Source organism: Panthera onca, chromosome B4 (genome assembly GCF_046562875.1).
Source record: "Panthera onca isolate mPanOnc1 chromosome B4, mPanOnc1 haplotype 2, whole genome shotgun sequence".
Classification (NCBI taxonomy): domain Eukaryota; kingdom Metazoa; phylum Chordata; class Mammalia; order Carnivora; family Felidae; genus Panthera; species Panthera onca.
This window is the reverse complement of record NC_138345.1, coordinates 24,270,675-24,293,113: the sequence shown is the minus strand read 5'-3', so window position 1 is coordinate 24,293,113 and position 22,439 is coordinate 24,270,675. Positions and strand designations below refer to the sequence as shown.

The window sequence follows — 22,439 nt, the reverse complement described above, 5'->3', positions numbered from 1 at the left end:
ATCAATGGCATTCTTTCTTATCTAATTAAATTTGAAGTCAGTTAATGTTTCAAGCAGTAGATTAATTAACCAGTATTTAATAAGAAAAAACAAGTTATGTCTTCTATCTTATTTATTTATTCACATTATATATCTAACTAATTTTAACCATATAAACATAGATTTATACCATAATTCTGAATGAAAATGTAACAGCTTAATTATATAGTAATATATCAGGTTATCTCTTAGCACTTTAACATATAATTAATATATATGTGTTTTGCTATTTACATATAATTATCTGCTTCTGGATTGCACAGGGTTTCAAAATAGAGAATAAATAATGTGTATGTGTGTATTTGATGATGCTATATTTTTTATTTTTCATGTATTTAAATGTGAATTTGCTAATCTGTAAAATAAAAATGAACACACATATGAACATGTTCAAGTACTCCCCTCATATATGTTATACTCTCTTGCTGTGAAATGAGTTTTGAGCATAATAGTATTAAAGGAGTTATTTGATATATTTAAAACTAAAAGATTTACTCATTATATATACAATTTTGAATATTAAACAAAATTGATAATAATACATTTACAAGCATTTTTCATAAAATTGTACCTTTCACAAAAAGTAGTTTTAAAAAAAAGCCTTAAAAAGGTCTTTAAAAAAGTGCTCCTAACAACTTCTGTATAAAATCAAAAGGTTAAGATTTTTTTCCTTGTGATTATCAGTTCTTGGCTTTACAGAAACGATGTACACGGTGGCAGTCAGCATCAGTGAAGAACCTTGTGTTATACACATTTTTTATAAGGTGCTTTTGTCAAATGCCTGCTTTCTTGTAAGCACCAGATCAAGGTATAAATTTGTAGATGGGTCTAATTTGAATGCTTCAAAGCTCACCTTTTCAGCTATGCTCTTAGCTACGTCTAATCTTTACATGAATTTAGATACTGGTACCAAAAACAGAATGAAAGAATATCTTTTAGTAAAATTAAAATAATAAAATAACTAGGGATGAATAAAATATTACTTTCCAATCATTAAAATGAATCGATTAAGTTCAGACAAGTTAGAATTGGTCTCCAAAATTCCACCAGAACAGATGCTTTCTCTCTCTGTTCTGTGCATGGCTGTGGGTTGAGAGAGAGACGAATCTCCCTGTTCCTTCACCTGCATGATGATCATAACTATTCACACACAATTACGTGTTCTCCCTCTGTGCCACAAATTGTTCTTGTGCTTTACATGTACTGACTGATTAGATCCATCCTCACAACCACCCTGATAGGACACTTTTATTTTCCCTATTTTATAGATGAGGAAACTAAGGCTCCTAGAGGTTAAGTAACTTGCCCGAGGCTACACCATTCAAGTCAGTCAAGAAGCATTTATTGACCCCAGACACTGTTAACAAACATCTGGAAGAGTTTTCCACAACAGTATTTCTCTTCGTCTATGTGTCAAGGATTAAATATCCAGACTTTATCTACTTACTGTATGTCTTCTTATTTTGGAGACAGTTAAAAATGTTTGCATCTTTGCATTGAGGTTGTAATTTTTTAACTTTACATGTTATCTTGGGTTTCTTTGTGCAGGTAAGCAATGCTTTGAGTCTACAGCTAGATTACCAGAGCCTAAATATAACTAGAATTAATAAGAAAAAAGAGTTGAAAAATTAGAGGCTCTCTGTCCATATGAATTGGCTTTGGTATTTTTTTTTATTATTTTTTAAAAAAATTTTTAATGTTTATTTATTTATTTCAGACAGAGGGACAGAATGTGAGCAGGGGAGGGGCAGAGAGAGAGAGAGGCAGACACAGAATCCTAAGCAGGCTCCAGGCTCTGAGCTGTCAGCACAGAGCCCAACACGGGGCTCGAACTCACAAACCATGAGATCAACGACCTGAGGTGAAGCTGGACACCCAACCAACTGACCCACCCAGGCGTCCCTGGTATTTTTATTACTTTTAAATTAAAAAAAAAATAGCAGGCCATGTTCCTTTTTTTTCCAAGTGAAAAAATCAGCCTACACAATTACAGATATCAAAAAAGAGAAAATTAAAAAAAAAATTCTGTTAATTACAGGGATCACACTTAGTATCGAATAAGGAGTGTAGAATCCAGAAGATCCCAAATGCTGGTGGGAACTATGACGTGACTAGTGTACAGTATGATTGGAAACTAATTGACAATATTGAATTTTACCTGATTCCTTCAGTGTAGTTTTTTTGCAAAATGCAATGAAAGCACTTATCAAGAGGAAGTGGTTCACGGAACAACACAGCACATGGTTAAAGGTTCTTGCAATGTTTGGGGGAGGGGGGAAGCTGAAGCTTCTGTGTAACATAAAACAGGAAATAGAAGCATCTCTAAATTACACATAATATCAAATAACACTCAACAAACATCTAAGATGAAGAAATCTCTCAGTCAACTTAATAGGCTTTATACAGTACACCTGAATAAGTGAAAATTTTAAGCAATAAGCTAACAGTTACTAAGTTAATAGGATAATCACTATGATCACATGAACAATACAAACCAAACACAACAATCATTCACAAAGGAAATTCTTGTGCATGTTGGGGATATGCATATATATGGTAATGCAAAAGGAACAGTCAAGACAATAGGATTCTTCGGTAAGCAATACTGTGATGGCAAGAGTTCAGTGGAAAAAACATCTGTAAATGAAAAAGGAAACATGAAATGATGTGCTTTATTTCAATAATTTAAAAACCACTATGGAGGTGCTTGGAAAAACCTTAGAATTTGTCACAGTATACACACACACACATACACAGAACATGAGATGGACTACCATATTTTTTTAAAGTATGATTTTTAAATGTATTTATTTCCAAATTGCTTTGCTTTTGAGTGAATGCAGGGTGGAGAAGGGCAGGGTGCTGCATTATGCTAAGTTAAGTTCCAGGGTAGGTGAAAAGTGAGATGGCTGTAAAAACCCAAAAATATTCAATAGGATAAGAAGTAAACAGCATGTGACAAGGGAAACAAACTCGTATGAACTCAATATTTTCACTTCCATCTGTCCAGATGGCTTTTCTGTATCTTGGGGAGACAAATTGTAGACTATTTTTTACTTGGATATACATAGGCTGAAAAGGGAATTTTAAAATCTCGAGATTTTTCTCAAGTTGCCTTTTAATCCTATTTTGAGTATCCATATAAGGAATGGGGATCTGCTTTTGTATTTGGGATCCACTGTGACATCAAACTAAAGTAACAACATAATTTAGGTTTTTATAAGAGACAAAAATAGAAAATATTCACTAATTTGTAGATAAAAACAATGGATATTAATTTTCATACAGAAAACTCCTGTGAATATTTCTCTATACTCACCATCTCCTACTCATCTGGATTTTCTCCTAAATCTATCCCACCATGGCTGAATGTTTGTGTCCCTCCAAAATTTATATGTTGAAACCTAATCCCCAATGTGATGGTGTTTGGAGGTGGGGACTTTGGGAGGTAATTAGGTCATGAGGGTGGAGCCCTCATGTTGGGATTAGCACTCTTGTAAGAAAAGACACAAGAAAGCTTGTTTCCTCTCTCTGCTTTTTGCCATGTGAGGATACCAGAAGATGGCCATCTGCAAACCAGGAAGAGGGCTCTCCTCAGACACCAGGTCTGCTGTTGCCTTGATCTTGGACTACCTGGGTCCAGAATTATGAGAAATAAATGTTTGTTGTTTAACCCACCTAGTTGCTGGTATTTTTGTTACAGCAGCCCAAACTGACCAAGACATATCCCAACAAGGACTTTCATGTTGCTAAATCCAATGGTTAACTCTTAGCATCTTAAACAGCATTTATCATCATTCATTGATCACTCTCTCTTAGAAATATTCTTTTCATCTGGCTTTCATAAAAGCTTTCCTTCCTGCTTTGCCTACAAACAGAGGACGACTGACTTGAAGCTAATAAAGCTTAAGCTTCAGGGCTCCTCATTTGTAAGTCCCTTGTAAGACTGTATTTCTCTTCCAGCACCCCAGCAGCATGGAACACAGTTATGGTGGGAGATCATCCTTGTCATGGTTCCAGGGCTTAGAATGGGGCCAATGGGTGCCAGCACTACCTCCAGTTCACTTGGACTCCAGCAAAAGCTGGATCCTTAGTAGATCTCATGGACTATGGACCCCATCGGTTCCGAGGAGAAGATGTGATGGAGACATTGTTCTGCTCTGCTCCTTGCATGGGGTCACCTTGACTGAGGCTTCCTGGCCACCTTATATTATCTCCAGGACCAGCCTAGCAGTTGGGAGGTAGCAAGAACTGATGGCTGTATGGTCCTGGCTGAGCTGGACCAGCTGCTTCCTAGGCCACTGGGAGCCATGGGGTGCCATGCCATATCTAGTGACAGCAAATACCTCAATTCTCTGAGGTCTTTCTCCTGGGTAAGACACAGTGTCACAGTAAGAAACCACAGAGGAAGTTACAGATGAGGCCTTACCACAGAGAGCTTTGAGACCAAGATATACTTTTTCTAAACTATCAAAAATAAAATTAATTTTGTGCAACCATGCTGGAGGAAAGACTAAATTGTCTATTACCTCTATAGAAAATTGTATTTAAGATTCATCCTCATACAGACAGGTGATCAAAAAACATGCAGGTAAAAATGTATCAGGCAGATAATTAGTAATAATAAAAATAAGTGTTGCTTTTTGGATTTTGTTATGTTTGTGGTATGTGTTTTTAAAAAATTGGTAATTTGTTGAGATTTCCTGTCTCTAAATAAATATTTTCTTGTTAATTTTTTATTCATAATTTTGTAGTCTGTTTTCTAAAGAGAGTCTCCCCCAAATTGTATAATATTTAGGCCCCAGAGATCCTGGAACTGTCCTTGCCCACATCACTGGCTTCTTATTTGAGCCTCCTACATTAGTTTCTTCTCCTCTCCCTGATCTAGTTTTCCTCTTGGCCTCCATCTACAACTATTCCCTAGGTGACATCATGCTGCCTTAGGCTTTAAATATCATATACATGCTGCTAACTCCCCAAGTGTATCTCCAACCCAAACTTCTCTCTTACTTCACACATTCAACTAGTACTTAGCACCGCCCCGCCCCCTGCCCCTCTGATTTTATCTCCTTTAACTCTCCACTCACACCAGCCTACAGCTGTTCCTTGAACACTGTAGGCACGCATTTGCGCATGCGCTTCTCTGTCTGGAACACCTGTTCCTCACTTACTTAAGTGGCTTGCTGTCCACTGCTGTTAGGTCTTTGCTTAAATGTTCCCTCCTTACTGAGGCCTTCCCCGACCTGTTTCAAAATCAACTCTCTTGCACAACTCCTGTTTTCCCTGCTTATATAGTCTCTCTGGTAAGCAGAGAGAACATAAGCTATATGAGGTCAGGGATTTGACTGATTTTGCTTACCACTGGATTCCAGCAAGTAGGCCAATGTAGATACATGATAGTGAATATTTGTTCAGTGAATGGATGAATACAATTTTTTAAATTAAAATGTAATACATTCATATATTCATTTAGGCTTCATGAGGTCAGGTTTTACCTTTATACTTCTAGCACTAAGCATAGTGCCTGCCTTGGTCATGGAAGACCTTCAAAAGCATTTACTAAATATATTAATGATTTAAGAGAGAGCAGCAGAGGAGAAAAGAAGCTAGGGGGAAAGACAGATTTAAAAAAGGAAAATGATTCTACGACCATTGCCCTACTGGATGGCAAGAATAAATAGTGGATGTTGACATCAATGGATGAAAGATGGCTGGGGAATGATACTGACTCAGAGTAGCTCCCTATTCTGCTAAGTCAAGTTCCAGGGTAGGTGAGATGGCTGAGTAAGACTCCAAAATGCAAGACAGTAAGTAACAAAGATGTTACTTAACCCTTTCAAAGGCTGTAATTTTAAATGTAGAAATTGGATGGACCCAACTTTAACCAAATGATCAAACTTAGGATCATCATTGATTGGACAACCTGACACCACTGCTCCTGATGTGGTGCACTGAGGACATGGTATCACCATTATAATGCTGCTGCTAACAGGCTGAGTCTAGTCAAGAGGAATCAATCAGACAAATCCAAATTAAGGACATTCTGCAAAACAACAAACGACTGGTTTGGACTCTTCAAAGAAAACAGATATTACAGGGATAATAAAGAAAACTTGAATATGGACTATGTATCAGCAAATGTATTAAATCAATGAAATTTCCCACGTGATAATTATACCATGATTGCGTAAGACAAGGTCTTTGTTCTTAAGAGATAAAGTGAAAAAAAATAGAGCAAATACAATAAAATGTAAATAGCGAATCTGAATGAAGGGAATATGGATGTCCATTGCACTATCCTTGCTTTTTGCTGTTGAAGTTTTGAAGGTTTTCAAAATGAAAAGCTGGGGGGAAAAAAAAGAACCAGTCTTTTAAGCTAGACAGACCTGAGTTTAAAAACACAAGGCAAAACAAAACAAAACAAAACAAAACAAAACAAAAATAGAAAGAGGAACAAGGGAGAATAAAAAGTAGAGGCAGGCAAAGACAACATAAAAGAAAAAAAAATCTATCCTGTGAACTGATACCATCATCTAATTCTCACAAAACCCATGTGGTGGTAAATATTTCTCCCATTTTCACAGATGAAGAGCATGTGGTCAGGAGTTTGAGATCACACAGAAGCATAGGTGGAAAATACACTTAGACTCTCACAATGCATCCTCCAAGAGATGACACACATTCAAACACACACAGAGAAATTAACTCTGTAGTGTGGATTACTTCATGATTTAGTTACCTTAAATCTTAAACACAATACTTACTTATGTACTGTCTGTTAAAGTTTTGTATTTTTATATCCTAAGCATGTATATCAATCACCTACTTTTTTTTTTTTTAAGTAGGCTTCATGCCCAATGCAGGACTTGAACTCACAACCCTGAGATCAAGGCCCAGGATCAAGAATCGAACGCTCCACTGAGCCACCCAGGCACCCCACCTTTCTTCATTTACAAATAAAAGTTCTAGATATTTTCATATTATTATTGGGATGAGCTATTTCTACAATTCATTGCCAAGGTTCTCAGATTACAATTTTCAAAGTGAAAAGACACTGAAATGGCAGATAATGCGTTACGAAGGATTGCCTTTTAGGTACCAGATGCCTACCTATTAAAAGCTTCTATTAGAATTCAAGAGAAGTTGTTTAACTTCCAACAGTACTTAAGATAATAAAGAAAAATGAATCTTTGTATTTAACCAAATAAGAAATATAGAAAAATTCACAACCTTCTTTGATAAGCCTAAAAGTTATACTGTGAACTCTAAAGGTTTTAAGGAACATTGTATGGCCTTGGGTAATGAACAGCTGGGTGTCCTGGCATGCTCTGCACATCTTAACATCTTTAGATTCTCCATTTTAAGAAGTTTTATTTGTAATACTAACAAGAAATGATATGTAACTCTATGAATCACTTTGTGCTCTTAGGTCTTAAAATTTTCCTGAACATTTAATGCAGCATCTTCCCACCTCCAAAAAGAAAATATTAATGAGTTAATCAATGAAATATGACAGTAACGTTGAATGTTCTCAAGATGAGAACTGAAAAATGACCTTTGGCTTTAATATGTAAAAGTCACTGGTTATCTCTGGAGCGTTGAGGGCTTCCAGAGGTGACTGGGAAATAGAGATAGCAACACAGACAACAGCACTTACACATGCTGCCTTCTCTATCATTGAGAATTCTTCTGAAGTCACTTTCATGGCTCCAAGTATCTTCCATGTGGATGTGCTGCACCATCATTTAATCAGTTCCCTATTGTTGGAAATTTACAGTTTGCTCTTCTTTTCAAAGATACGATGCTATGAGCCAGATGTTTGCATTTGCAGAAAAATTATATGCAGCATGGCTGAACAATAAAACTGGAGATATCAACCAATTCTTGACTTTCTGTGGGGTGAGGAATTTTCCATTTCTGTGTCGTGGTCAATATTCTGCACCTGTCACTAAGAAATCCCCAAAGATTGGGGCTCTTGGTAATGATAAGGGTCAAGTGTGGTAAACTCTGCATTAATAAGCTCAAGCAGTGTGTGCCCCACTGTGTCATTTATTTCTCTCTGTTTAGAACTATTTGCAGTCATTTCTGTGACTGCTGGCGTGTGCAAAACCTACTAGGGTGATACATGCCATGGAAAAAATTTACATCAGAAAAATCTGAGGTATATTTAAGATTTTTCAGTGACAACCCAGTTTTAATTATTTTCCTGAGTTTCTCATTAAAATTTCTGTCTTCTTCAAAAATGCTACTGACAACACTTTTCACTATTTTAAAGAAAGGAATTGAATTTGTACTCCCCCACATTTAAGATGATTCATCCCTTAACTAAAACAAGAAAATATCTAATAGTTTCCTCCTAAACCATTTTCCATATGTTTCCAGCATGCGGCGTGTGTGGGCTTCGATTTTGTGTGCAGCTACCTCCCCTCCATGACATGTGGGCCCATCTAGGTGGGCCTCAAACAGCCACTGAACTGCAAGGGGCAGACAAGATCCTCCCCCAGGGACGAAAACAGAGACTAGAACTGGAATGCCTGGGTTCAAGACCCAGCACTGCCACTTACTGCTGTGCAACATTGGGCAAGTTACTTCACTTCTCAGTGTGTTAGTTTTATCTTTGAAAAGGTATGAAAAAAAGCTACCTCATGGGGTCAAAGTGAGAATTCTATAAATTAACACATGTAAAGTGCAATTAGAATGGGCCTGGCTTAGATGCAAGATCTCAGGAAGTGGAGATCCTCATACTATTAAGCAGTCAGAACTACAGCCATCTTTTAGCCACCCAGAAGGCTGATGTGCAAAGATGCAGGCTGAGGTCGGACACCGATCATGGTTATGAAGAGAAGGAGGGCGATGACAGCATGGCATATTGTTAGAATCAATGGTCTTCAAACCAGGCTCCTCCCTCTTGCCCCATCTCTTCCCACCAGAGAAACCACTTGGCCCAGGGATGTTCTTGGTTGCAGCTGGTTGGGGTGTGGAGGCCATGAGTTGAAAAAGGAACAGAGTTAAAAAAAACACAAAGACTGCATCTTCTGAGACCCTAATGGAAACCAAGAACACCAGCCTCTGCTTTGTGGAGTATGCTGGGACAGCCTAGGGTAACAGCTAAGGCCACACATTTCTGTGCATTGAATTTTGACATCAACTGGTCACTTACCACATGTGGGCTCCTGCATTATTACTTATCACACCTAGTCTACAGGTACAGCATTTAAAATTTCTCTCTTACAGTGTCAGAAAGCACAACTATGGAATGAAAATAATGAACCTGAAAACACAGAATGGTCTAGAGTTCTTTGTCCACTGACTAACAGTCTGGAAACCAAGGAAGAATGGCATCACCAGGCTATTTTGAGGAATTTCTGGAAGATGTTAAGGAGAAGGAACTACACAGACTGAAAAATGAGTGCTAAGGAAACAGCAGTCCAATATGAGTCTAGAGGGGGTGTGGTTAAGATAGAGCTGAGGAAAACACCAAGCTCAGGATCATCAAGGAGAGAACCCAGAGACCCCCCCCCCCCAATTGGAGGAGTAATTATTCAAAGGACTGAGTGCTATGGACCATTTTATTTCTATGTCACAAGGAAAAATGAGCTGCCACAATCACCCCAGTCTAAAATCAGTAAGAATCCTTGCCTTAAATAACATGGGAGAACTGTTTCACTAGTTCCTAAGCTGAGCATTGAGCCTCCAAAAACAAGTAGAGCAGTGCTTTGAACGTTGGGGTTGCATAACAGACAGCAGATTCCAATCCCACCAGCCAACTATTCAATCAATCAATCAATCAGTCAGTCAGAAAGAGTGGGAAGAGAAATGTCCACATTCATTGAAATGTGCTAAGAACTCTTATGTGCTCCACCTCCAGCACAAAGCCTTGCTAGCCTCAGTAAACAGCCCTCAAGGAGGGCTGACAATGTCTCACTGTCATCCAAACCAAAAAGATAGCTGCCTATTATTCCCCACATTCATTTATAGAACCTCACAGTCAGCTTCCTAGTCAAGAAAGAGGGTTGTTACAGCTGCCAAGTAAATCCACATCATTTTCCTATATTATTCCAGCCCTTTCATTAAAATTATGAGTCAACAACCAAGGGTGATGAAATATTTGAGGAAAAGCAAGAGCATGGGCGCCTCAAGACTAAAACCAGAATACTGACCCTGGGGAGACAGAGTTGATGAGAGAAATGGAAAAGGAATTAAAAACAAATCCCAACTGATGCCTTCAGAGTTTTAAGATGACACAGCAACAAGTAGAGGTTGCTATTAAAAAAGCAATCAAAAAATAAGAAAACAAATCAATATTACTTACAAACATAAATGCAAAAATCCCAAATAAAATTTTAGAAAATTGATTCCAGAAATATATTAAAAGAATAATACATAACAACCAGGAATGCAAGAACAGTTTACCAGCAGGAAATATATTAATTCACTAAATTAAATGTTAAATTGTAGACTATATGGTGAAAAGGTAGTTAGTAAAAATCTGATATACATTTTTGGTAAAAACCCCTTAGCAAGACTGAAATAGTTGGTACTCTCCTTAACTTGATAAGGGCATCTACCAGAAACCAATGGCAACTATTATTCTAAATGTAAAACACAAAAACTGTTCCTATTAAAGTCAGATACAAGTTAAAGACTCTCATCATTACTGGTACTATTTAAGTTTATTCTGGTGGTCTCAGACAATACAGAGCCAGAATAAAGATTTCAAATTTATAGATATTTTGTGGCAGAATCTGACAAACTATTTCTATAGATGGACAGATAGTAAATATTTTAACGGAAAAGGTGCTGTAGACAACCAGTGATGGCTAGTGGCAGTAAAACTAACTTTCTCTTTCTTTTTTCTTTCTTCATTCACTCACTAGAAATGTTGAATGTTTAATACGTAAATATTAACACACCATTGCACAAACAATGGGCCAAATAAGAAATCAAACAGCAAATCAAAGTAGGTCTCAAAACAAGGAAAAGAGGGGTGCCTGGGTGGCTCAGTCAGTTAAGCACCTGGCTCTTGATTTCAACTCACGTCATGATCTCACAATTCATGGGACTGAGCCCCACATCTGACTCTGTGCTGAGAATGTAGTGCCTGCTTGAAATTCTCTCTCTCTCTCTCTCTCTCTCAGCCCCTCCTGCACTAGCATGTGTGCATGCGCTCTCTCTCTCTCAAAAAAAGAAAACACAATATTCTAAAACCTATGGGATGCAGCAAAAGTAGACGTTACAGTGAAATTTATGCTATAAATGCTTGTATTAAGAAAAACAATTCAAATAAACAACCTAACATTATGCTGCAAGGAAGTGGAAAAAGAAAAACTTATCTGAAATTTAGTAGAGGAAGAAAATAACAAAGAAAAATCATAAATAAATAAAATAGAGACCAGAATAAACAGCATACCATTGAAAGTAATGACCTGGTTTTTAAAAAAACCCCACAAAACTGCATTAACTACTTTAAGAAAATAAAAGAGAGAAGACTCAAAAACCAAAATGAGAAATGGACGAGAAAATAATGTAATAGATAACCACAGAAACAGAGTGTGATAACAGATTACTATAAACAATTATATACTAACAAATCAGATAACTTAGAAAAAAAAGACCCAATAAGTTCTAAAAATACACAAGTTATCACAACTGAATCATGAATCTTGAATACAAGAAACAGGAAGTCTTCTTAGACCAATAACAAGAATGAAAGTTGAATTAGGAATCAAAAATTTCCCAGCACAAAAAAGCCCAAGACCACATGGTTTCATTGATGAATTCTACCAAACATTAAAAAAATAGTATTTATCAAAATCTTACAAATAATGGAATAGAGGGAACACGTTCAAAATCATTCCATGAAGCCAGTACTACCCTGATATCAAAGCAGGATAAAAACAATACAAGAACAAAAAACTCGTTTGTCTGATATAAGTAGTGCTACTCTTTTAACATCCATTTGTTTGATGTTTCTCCACCCCTTCACTTTCAATCTGCAGGTGCCTTTAGGTCTAAAATGAGTCTCTTGTAGGCAGCATACAGATGGATCTTATTTTTTAATCCATTCTGACACCCTATGTCTTTTGATTGGAGCATTTATAGTCCATTTGCATTCAAAATAATTATTGACAGATGTGTTTATCTTATTACTTGCTTTGTCATTATTTCTGGAGATTTTCTCTTGATCTTTTCTTGTCTTTGTCACTATTGGTCTCTCCTTTGCACTACAAGAGTCCCCTTTAATATTTCTTGAAGGTCTCAGTTAGTGGTTACAAACTCTTTTAGTTTTTGTTTGTCTGGGAAACTCTATCTCTCTTTCTATTCTGAATGATAGCCTTGCTGAATAGAGTACTTACTGTTGGCTGCAGATTTCTCCTATTCAGTACTTTGAATATATCATACCACTCCATTCTGGCTTGCCAAGTTTCTGTTCAGAAATCTGAAGCTAGTCTTATAGGCTTTCCTTTGTAAGTTAAGGACTTCTTTTGTCTTGCTGCTTTTAAGATTTTCCCGTTATCACTATATTTTGCAAATTTAATTACAAAAAGTTTTGGTGTGGACCTGCTTTTGTTGATTTTGATGGGTGTTCTCTATGCCTCCTTGATCTCGATGTCTGTTTCCTTCTCCACATTAGGCAAATTTTCTGGCATTATTGCATGAGATAAATTTTCTGCCCCTTTTTCCCTCTTATCCTCTTCTGGAACTTCTATAATATGAATGTTATTACGTTTGATGGAGTCACTGAGTTCCCTAAGTCTATTCTCATGTTGCATATTCTTCTTTCTTTTTGGTTAGCTTCATTATCACCCATTATTTTATCTTCTAGGTCACTATTTTTTTCCCCTGCTTCTTCCAGTTTGCTGTTCATTGCATCAAGGCTGTTGCCAATCTCATTTATTGTGTTCTTCATCTCCTATTCTTTCTTAACTCTTATCTCTGTTGTAAGGGTCTCATTAATGTCTTCTATTCTTTTCTCAAGCCCAGTGAATACCCTCATGATTGTTGCTTTACATGTTTTTTAATGTTTATTTATTTTTGAGAAAGAGTGCAAGCAGGGGAAGGGCAGAGAGAGAGACACACACAGAATCCGAAGCAGGCTCCAGGCTCTCAGCTGTCAGCACAGAGACCAACGTGAGGCTTGAACTCATGAACCATTAGATCATGACCTAAGCCAAACTCAGATGCTTAATCGACTGAGCCATCCAGGTGCCCCATGATTGTTGCTTTAAATTCTCCAGCAGGCATGTTACTTATATCTGTTTCATCAAGATCTCTGTGGCCTTGTTCCATTCTTTCATTTGGGATAAATTCCTCTGTCTTCACATTTTGTCTGAGTCTCTGACTTGTTCTTCAATAAGGCCTCTTGTCTCCCTTTAGTTATGTAGCTTGTTCTGTCAGTCCTCAGGCCTATCTGTGGAGTATTTAGGATGATTTGATAGTTACCTAGTTGTGTTTGTGGGACAAGAGGAGTCTACTCCATTGCCATCTTTGATCTCAAACTTCATTTACAAAAGTACCATAGATTTGTCGAATAGGCAATAGGGAAAAGATGTAATTAGCATAATTGTAGGTGACATGATTGTATACATAGGAATATAAGCAAAAAGTAAAATTAATTAGAAGATGTGACGTAAATATATACAAAACAATAACATTCCAATATATTCAGCAACATATGTTAGAAAATGATATGGCAAAAAAATCAAATTTATAACAGCAACCAAAACTATGAAAAATACAGAAATAAATAATAAAAATTTGCCAATTTCATATAGAGAAAACTATATAGCATAAAAGAAAACTTGAACAATGGAGATAACATGTTACTAGAAAGGAACATTCAATGTGGTGAATTCTATATTCATTCTTCCTAAATGAATATAAAATTTTTGCGATTTCAATTAAACTTTCAGATGGATTAAAACAAATTTAAAAAGCTGACAAACTATTAACTTCAACTGAGAAATAAAATATTATTCTTAATAACAAAAAATACATTTTAAAGAAAAATGTGGTACTTTAAGATATACACAAATAAACCAACAGAAAAAAGCAGAGATCACAGAATTTAAATATACGAAAAAGTTGGCAATTAATAATCAGCAGAAAGTAAGAAATTACTTAATAAATCACTATCCATTTGGAAAAAAATAACATCAGATCCCTACTTCATCACCATACACATAACAAATTTGAATGGAGTTAAGAATCTCAGTGTAACAGTAAAACTAAGAGTCATAGAAAAAAGGTTTTTCTTTCTCCCCTTCCTAACTCTCTCCCTTTCCTTCTTTATAATTCTGTGGCAGATACTACTAACTGGCTTTCTGAAATGCTCTCTCCTAGTGCTTTGTATGCTGTGTTCCCATAACACTGAAGCTGGAAATCTAGACATGCTATTTCTCAGACTCCTTTGCAGTTAGGGTTCTACTTGTGATCAAGTCAAGGAGACATGCTGACATGAGATCTGCTGGGTGGAAATGAGCAACATAAGTGAAAGCCACATGCGGACAAACAGAATCTTCCAGGGGCAGTTATCGTGTCCCTTCATTTTACTTTATATTTTGAGTTTTCATTTAAATTTCAGTTCATTAACACTCAGTGTAATATTGGTTTCAAGTATAAAATTTAGTGTCCTTATCATGAGACTGAGTCGTAGATATTGGTGGCTGTGAGGATTCACCAGAACAGTTCTGAAGGTACAGTTGGGCATTTCCCCTGCCTGTTATTCCTGACGGTTAACATCACACCTAACTCCCTGGCCCTCCCAGTTTTGTATGCAGTCATATGCCTTGTAATAAACTCCTTTCTGTTTAATCTAAAAGGGATTCTGTTTTGTGATCATTACAAATAGTGAGGTATTTTCCAAGCATGACCTAAAATCTAGGTGCTTTAAAGAAGCTACTTCTTTATATTTATTCATTCATCAATATTAAATATCTAATATCATAGAAATATTCATTCTTTTTGTTTCACTTATTCAACCTTTAGGAATTTAATTCAAGGAAATTTTACATACTATGAAAGAACTCTTTATGCCTGAAGGTGAAACTGCAGCATTATTGGAAATTAAAAGCAATTTAAATATCCAACAAAATGGGAAGAATTAATTATTGCAATGCACAATGGGTTTTTTGTTACTATTAAAAATAATGGCTATGGAGACTATAACCGTATATTTAAGTAAAATAAGCAGGATACAAAATAATTTATATTCTAATATTACAGTAATGTAAAAAAACAGGGGCCGTGAAAAAAAACTAGAATAAATCAATACGTGAAATAGTGCATGTATTAGGGTGCTGGTCTCTTTTTCCCTATTTTCCAAATTTTCCAACATGTACCAATTTCATAATTTAAAATAGAATTAAGAGTCACATTTGGGTTCAGGTCCACAGAAGTGACCTAAAGGGCATGCTGGCAAGACCAGAGGTTAAGACATATACATTTAAAATTGAGATACAATTGGACATATAACATTGTGTATCTTTAAGGTATACAATGTATTGATTTATATACTGCAGTATGATCACCACCACCGTTAGGTAACATTTCTATCATGTCACATAATTATCATTGCTTTTGTGTGGTAAAACAATTAAGATCTAGTCCTTTAGCAACTTTTAAGTTTATATTACAGTATTGTGGACTGTAATCGATATGCTGTAGATTAGATCTCCAGGACTTGTTTTTTCTACTGGTTCCAAATTTTACCCTTCAACATCTCTAGCTCCAGGTAAACACCATTCTACTCTCTGTTTTTATGGGCTTGACTTTTTAGATTCTACATATGAGAGATCATATAGTATTTGTTTTTCTGTCTGACTTCTCTCACTTAGCACAGCACTCTCAAGGTGTATCCATGTTGTTACAAATGGCAGGATTTCCTTCCTTCTGATGACTGAATAATATTCCATTGTGTATATATACTCCACATCTTCTTTATCCATTCATCCATTGATGGACACTTAGGTTGTTTCTGTATCTTAGCTGTTGTGAATAATGCTGCAGTAAGCATGAGAGTGCAGGTATCTCTTCGAGACCCTGTTTTTGTTTCCTTTGGATATACGTTCAGAAGAGAGATTGCTAGACCAAAAGATAGTTCAATTTAAAAAAAATGCTTACGTTTATTTATTTTGGGAGAGAGGGCATGTGCAAGAGAGGCAGGAGAGAGGGAGAGAGAGAGAGAGAATTCCACGCAGGCTCCACACTGTCAGCATGAGGAGCCAGATGTGGGACTTGAACTCACAAACCCGTGAGATCATAGCCTGAGCTGAAATCAAGAGCCGGATGCTTAACCAACTGAGCCACTCAGGCACCCATAGGTAGTTCTATTTTTAATATTTTGAGGAATCTCCATACTTTTTTCCATAGTGGCTGAACCAATTTACATTCCCAACAGTGTATAAGGATTCCCCTTCCTCCGCATCCTCACCAACACTTGTTATCTCTTGTCTTCTTGACGACAGCCATTCTTACAGATGTGTGGTGATATCTTGTTGTGGTTTTGACTTGCATCCCTGATGACTAGTGATGTTAAGCACTTTTTCATGTACCTGTTGGACATCTGTATGCCTTTTTTAGAAAAATGTCTATTTAGGTCCTCTGCTCACTGTTAAATGGGGTTGTTTGTTTTGTTGTTGTTGTTGTTAAGTTGTATGAGTTCTTGATATATTCTGGATATATCATTTCCTTTGTGTGGTAAAACTTACCTGCTATATGGTTTCCAAATAAATATTTTCTCCCATTTCATAGGTTGTCTTTTCATTAAATTCCACTGTGAGGGCTGCTTACAAAAAAAATGGAAAAGGGACTCTTCTCCACCCCATCTGATTGTGACTTTACTCTCCAAAACATTGCCAGGATCAATCTGAGGTGGACAATTTGAGGTGGAAGGTGTATTGCAATAGCTCCTTGTTTTTCTTGCCTAGACTCTAAACATTCTTAGTGAAAAGAAAATTCAAATGAAAATATACCTTTCATGTGTTGTTTCTGATGGTTGAATCTTATGACTCTTATTAATTTAATTTTTTTTAATGTTCATTAATTTTTGAGAGATAGAGAGAGAGAGAGAGAGTAAGAGAGAGAGAACAAGCAGGAGAGGGGCAGAGAGAGGGAGACACAGAATCTGAAGCAGGCTCCAGGCTCTGAGGTGTCAGCACAGAGACTGATTAGGGGCTCGAACCCATGAACCGTGAGATCATGACCTCAGCCAGAGTCAGACACTCAACCGACAGCCACCCAGGCACCCCAAATCTTATGATTATTTTAATAAAAGGTATTTTATTTGTTTTTTGTTACTATGCTTAGTAACTTTCCAGGGAGTATTTTTCTTGTCAGAAGCTAATTATTTTTGTTAGTTCTCCAGAACAACAACTGCAATTAAGAATTTAGCTTTATTTGTATAGGTTCAGCACTGACTCATTATTAAACAAACTTTCCAGCCAAAAATATATTCTTTTATGTATACAAATTGTTTTGAAGACTAAATCAATGTTCTATGGAAAATAATACTTAAGATTTGGCTTACAAAATTATGACCTCAGCAATGGTTAACGTATTTCCTCTCTATATTTGGCTGATTAATGGGAAAATTATATATATAGAGGATCTGAGTAAAAAATCAGGCTTTGCCTTAAAAAAATAGGCTTAACTCATAATATTTATTAAAAACTCATCATATATCAGAAAATCTCAATAAATTCTCCAAAGAAGAAATTGTACAGGCTGTATTTTCTGATTAAATATAACAAAAATAGAAATTGCTAATAAAATATTAAATAAATAAAATAAATCCTTAAGAGAAAAGCACTTTACTAACAACTTAAGGATCAGAGGAGAAAATTTCAGAAGACAATTTCAAACTATCTAGAAAAATTACCATAGTAAAAGGTACACACACACATATGAGAGCCAAGTTCAGACGAAATTTGGAAGGGGAAATAAAAAGAATAAAAGCCTTCCACAATGACAATAATTAAAGCAGAACAACAACAGTGTAAGAATAAAATAGACAATGATGGAACATACGGAAAGCAGAAATATATTCAAGAATATTAAAGAATTTGCTGCTTTATAATCTTACCAGAATGGAAACATAAAATGAAATAAAGTCTTAATGTTTTTGGCTAGCATATTATAGTCTTTGTTTTGCACCAACTTTACCACCAATAACTTATTTTAGAACACTGCGACTGTCCCGTGATGCCCTGATATAAAAGACATAATATACTGAGAGACGACTTGGATTCATTTTGTTAAGGACACTGAGAGAAAAATGTGGTACCGTGCTTGATTAATTTCTTTGGTAAGGTGTTCATGGACCTTTCCAGACAAAGGTCTCTGTAAAACTTCTAAGAAACCACCCGTTAAGTCCTCACACTGTCCATCCCATGCATCTTCCTGTTGTCTAGGCGGCTGCCTTGGCAAAGGCATGACAGTAAAAATATCCAGATGTCATCAATATGAACAAAGATGCAGCTTTAACTACTTTTTGAAGTAAATTATTTAGAAAAGTGATTTAGATATTTTCTGTGATCCTGGATTAACTTTGGGGTAGATCCTCCCTGATCTTTGTTTTCTATTATCTAATAGAAATATCTAATATCTTTTTATTCCTATTATCTAATCTCTGTAGATACCGTGGCAGAGTGAAGCAGAAACATCTCACTTATCCATGTCTCCATCTCTCTCCTCACACTGAGCCCGACACTTAACTTCCGCTGTCTGCAGGACATTCCCACAAAGGGTGGTGGTTCAACCACAACATGGCCCCCTTCCAGCTTCCTCTTCTCCACCCTGCCCCTCACCCCCCTTGGTTTGCCGATATAAGTTGTGGCTCAGCAAGATGCAAATTAGAGCTTATTTGGGGAACTAAGGAGAAAGTCGGTACAGCTCTGGGTGAGAATCAGATCCCAGGGAAGATCAGAGTAGTGAAGTGAGGCTGAGACTGGGTATTTGGGCAGAAGACACTCAAGTTTGGTGAGCAAGTCACCAGAACTGTGGAACTGAAACAGAAGTCCCACATTAAGAAGTGGAGAAGCAGATGAGACACAGGCAAGAGCAAGCTCAGTGAAGACATACAGGGTGGCTAATCTAATAGCAGTGGTCGTCTGCGAAGATCACACTCAGCCTTCCTGCTAATAGGAGCCAACTAGACATGACTCTCCCTCTGCCCACATGACACCCCAACTCCCCCCCACCAAACCAGCCTACATTTGTCTTAGCCTATAGTACAATTATCTCCCCTCAGCCACATTCTCAGGAACTTCAGGGGCATCTTGTTAGCCTCCTGTTCCTGAGGTCCTCACCTGGGTCAGCCAGGGTGTCTTGTCAATGCAGCCTTCCTAATGCCCTTGAACTTGTCCTATTCTTTCCACACTACCACCCCCGTTCAGCTCCACCATAGGTCTTACCAGGTCTCTGCCATCTGCTTATTATTTATCTCTTTACCTCTAGTCTTTCCTTAAATCCAGTGTCTAAAATGCTACCAGAGTTTTCTTATTAAAGCCCAGTTCTCTGGGGCACGTGAGTGGCTCAGTTAGTTAAGCATCTGTCTTAGGCTCAGGTCATGACCTCACAGCTTCTGAGTTCGAGCCCCACGTCATCGGGCTCTGTGCTGACAGCTCAGAGCCTGGGGCCTGCTTCGGATTCTGTGTCCCTCTCTCACTCTGCTCCTCCCCCGCTCATGCTCTGTCTCTCTCAAAATAAATAACCTTAAAAAAAAGACGTAACTCACATAACATATAACTCACTCATTTAAAGTGTATAATTCAATGGTTTCTAGTATATTCACAGAGTTGTGCAACTATCATTAAAATCTGATTTTAGAACATTTTCTTCTCAAACTCCATACCCAATAGCAGTCCTTGTCATTTCCCTCACCCTCCCCTGCCCTAAGCAACCCCCAGTCTACTTTCTCTCAAGATAAATTTGCCTACTGTGGAATTCCATACAAATGAAACCGTACAATATGTGGTCTTCTGTGTCTGGTTTCTTTCACTTATGATAATGTTTTCAAAGTTCATCTACATTGTAATATGCATCAGCACTTTGTTTCTTTTTATTGCTGAATATTTCATTGTACTGAAACACCATATTTTGATTATCCATTCATTAGCTGGTAGACATTTGGGTTGTTTCCATTTTTCAGCTATTATGAATTATGCTGCTATGAACATTTGTATACAAGGCTTTGCATGGAATATGTTTTCATTTTTAGGGGGATTCCCAGGAATGGAACTTGTGGGTTCCACGATAACTTTTAACTTTTTGAGGAACTGCTAGACTGTTTTTCCAAATCTGTGGCATGATTTTACATCCCACCAGCAGCGTATAAAGGTTCAAATTTCTCCATCAATATGTATGTCTGTCATTTTAATTGTAGCCCTCCTAGCAAGTATAAAGTTTTCATTGTGCTTTTGATTTGCATTTCCCTTATGTCCAATGATACTGAGAAATTTTCATGTGCTAATTCGTCATTTCTATATCTTCTTTGGAGAAAAGTCTACTCAGATCCTCTCCCTAGTATTAAAGTGGATTATATGTCATTCATATATATATATGTATGTGTATATATATATATATATATATATACACACATACATATATATGCTGTTGTTGTTGTAAGACTTCTTTGAATATTCTGGATATAAGTCCCTTAACAGATACAGATGAGTTATGTTTCAATAAACTCATTGTAAGGTGAAAAGATCCTAAGTAAAAAATGTATTTAATACACCTACCCTACCAAAAATCATAGCTTAGCCTAGCCTACCTTAAGTGTGTTCACAATACTTACATTAGTCTACAGCTGGGCAAAATCTTCTAACACAAAGCCTATTTTATAATAAAATGTTGACTATCTCATGTAATTTATTGAACATGGCACTGAAAGTGAAAAACAGAATGGTTGCATGAGTGCAGAATGGCTATGAGTGTATCAGTTGTTTAGCCTGCGACCATGCGGCTGATTTGGAACTGAGGCTCACTGCCCCTGCCCAGTATCATGAGAGTCTTGTACCACATACCACTAGCTGGGTAACAGATCCATATTCAAAATATAAAGTACAGTTTCTACTGGATGAGCATTACTTTCACACCATGGTAAAGTTAAAAAATTGTAAGTTGAACCATCATAAGTTGGGACTCTCTGTACATAATTTGAAAATAAAATATTTTGTTCTATTTTGTGCATTGTCTCTGTACTTTCTTGATGGCACTGTTTGCAGCAGAAAAGTTTCACATTTGGAAGTAGTCCAAGTTATTCAATTTGTGTGTGTGTGTGTGTGTGTGTGTGTGTGTGTGTGTGTGTGTTTTCACTGTTATATCTAACAAATTATTACTTCACTCAAGGTTATAAAGATCTACCCCTATGTTTTTCTCAAGGGTCTTATAATTTTAGCTCTTCATTTACGTCTATGATCTATTTTGCGTTAAATTTTGTATATTGTGTGAGCCATTATTTTTAAATGAATGCTATTGAGAGCAGAGTGTTTTTTACACCTTAAGGTCCCCCCGCCCCCCCCGAAAGCTCTTTTCCTCTATCTGTAATGTAATAACTTCTAGTTCTCTGCATATCCAATCCAAACATAATCATTGAGTCATTTGTGCAAATGTACATAACAGTGAACCAGCCAATATAATAAAAATAAAAAGAAACTGTAACAGCAAGCACCATACTGCTATAATCTAGGACCAATCCAAATGGATTTAGGGTAAACTCATGTTTGCTCCCACAAAGAACCAGACTCTAGCAACACTGCCTTAGATTGAATCCACCCATAGAAAGATTGATGATTAATCTGGCAAAGAAATTAATCCTCAATTTAAAATACACCGAGCAGCAAAACAAAACAAAAAACCCCCAAACCCCAAGAACCCCAAACAATGGAATCAGCAGATATGGAGTGAAATTCAACTTCTATAAGTGGATGTGTTTTATATGTGTTTCACATAACAGTTACCATGTAACTTTACTAAGTTAAACTGAAAATCCTCAAATGCTTTTTTTTTATGATGATACATTCACAGTTCTTAATTCATGGCTCCTTTATATTTCAATCAGCTAAGCAATATATTGTTTTTCTTGGCATTTCTATCATTTCTTTGCCTCTTGGTAAGAGTCTCAACTCCCTACACCATTTGGTTCAGCAGGTTCCTGAGTAACACAAATTTTGAATATGGATCTGTCTGCAGCAGAGACAGCCTGTCAAAAATGAAATTATTCTCTTGTCTTTTTGTACCAAATTGTGGAGGGCCATTCAAGGCCCTCCTTTGTCAATATGCACCAGGGGCAACTGCCCCCTTAAACACCTTTTCCAGGAGTGATCGGGGTTTGTACTATAGCCTGAGGAACATTAGCAGTTCCCCATATCAACAAGCACCCTTGTTCCAAGGGGTAC

General features: G+C 36.7%; 1 protein-coding gene across 1 annotated transcript in view; it reads right to left on the bottom strand.

Annotated features, from left to right (window-relative positions):
- The window catches only part of APBB1IP (amyloid beta precursor protein binding family B member 1 interacting protein), a 102,022-nt gene that overhangs the window by 69,530 nt on the left and 10,053 nt on the right, over positions 1-22,439 (bottom strand). The window lies entirely within an intron of this gene.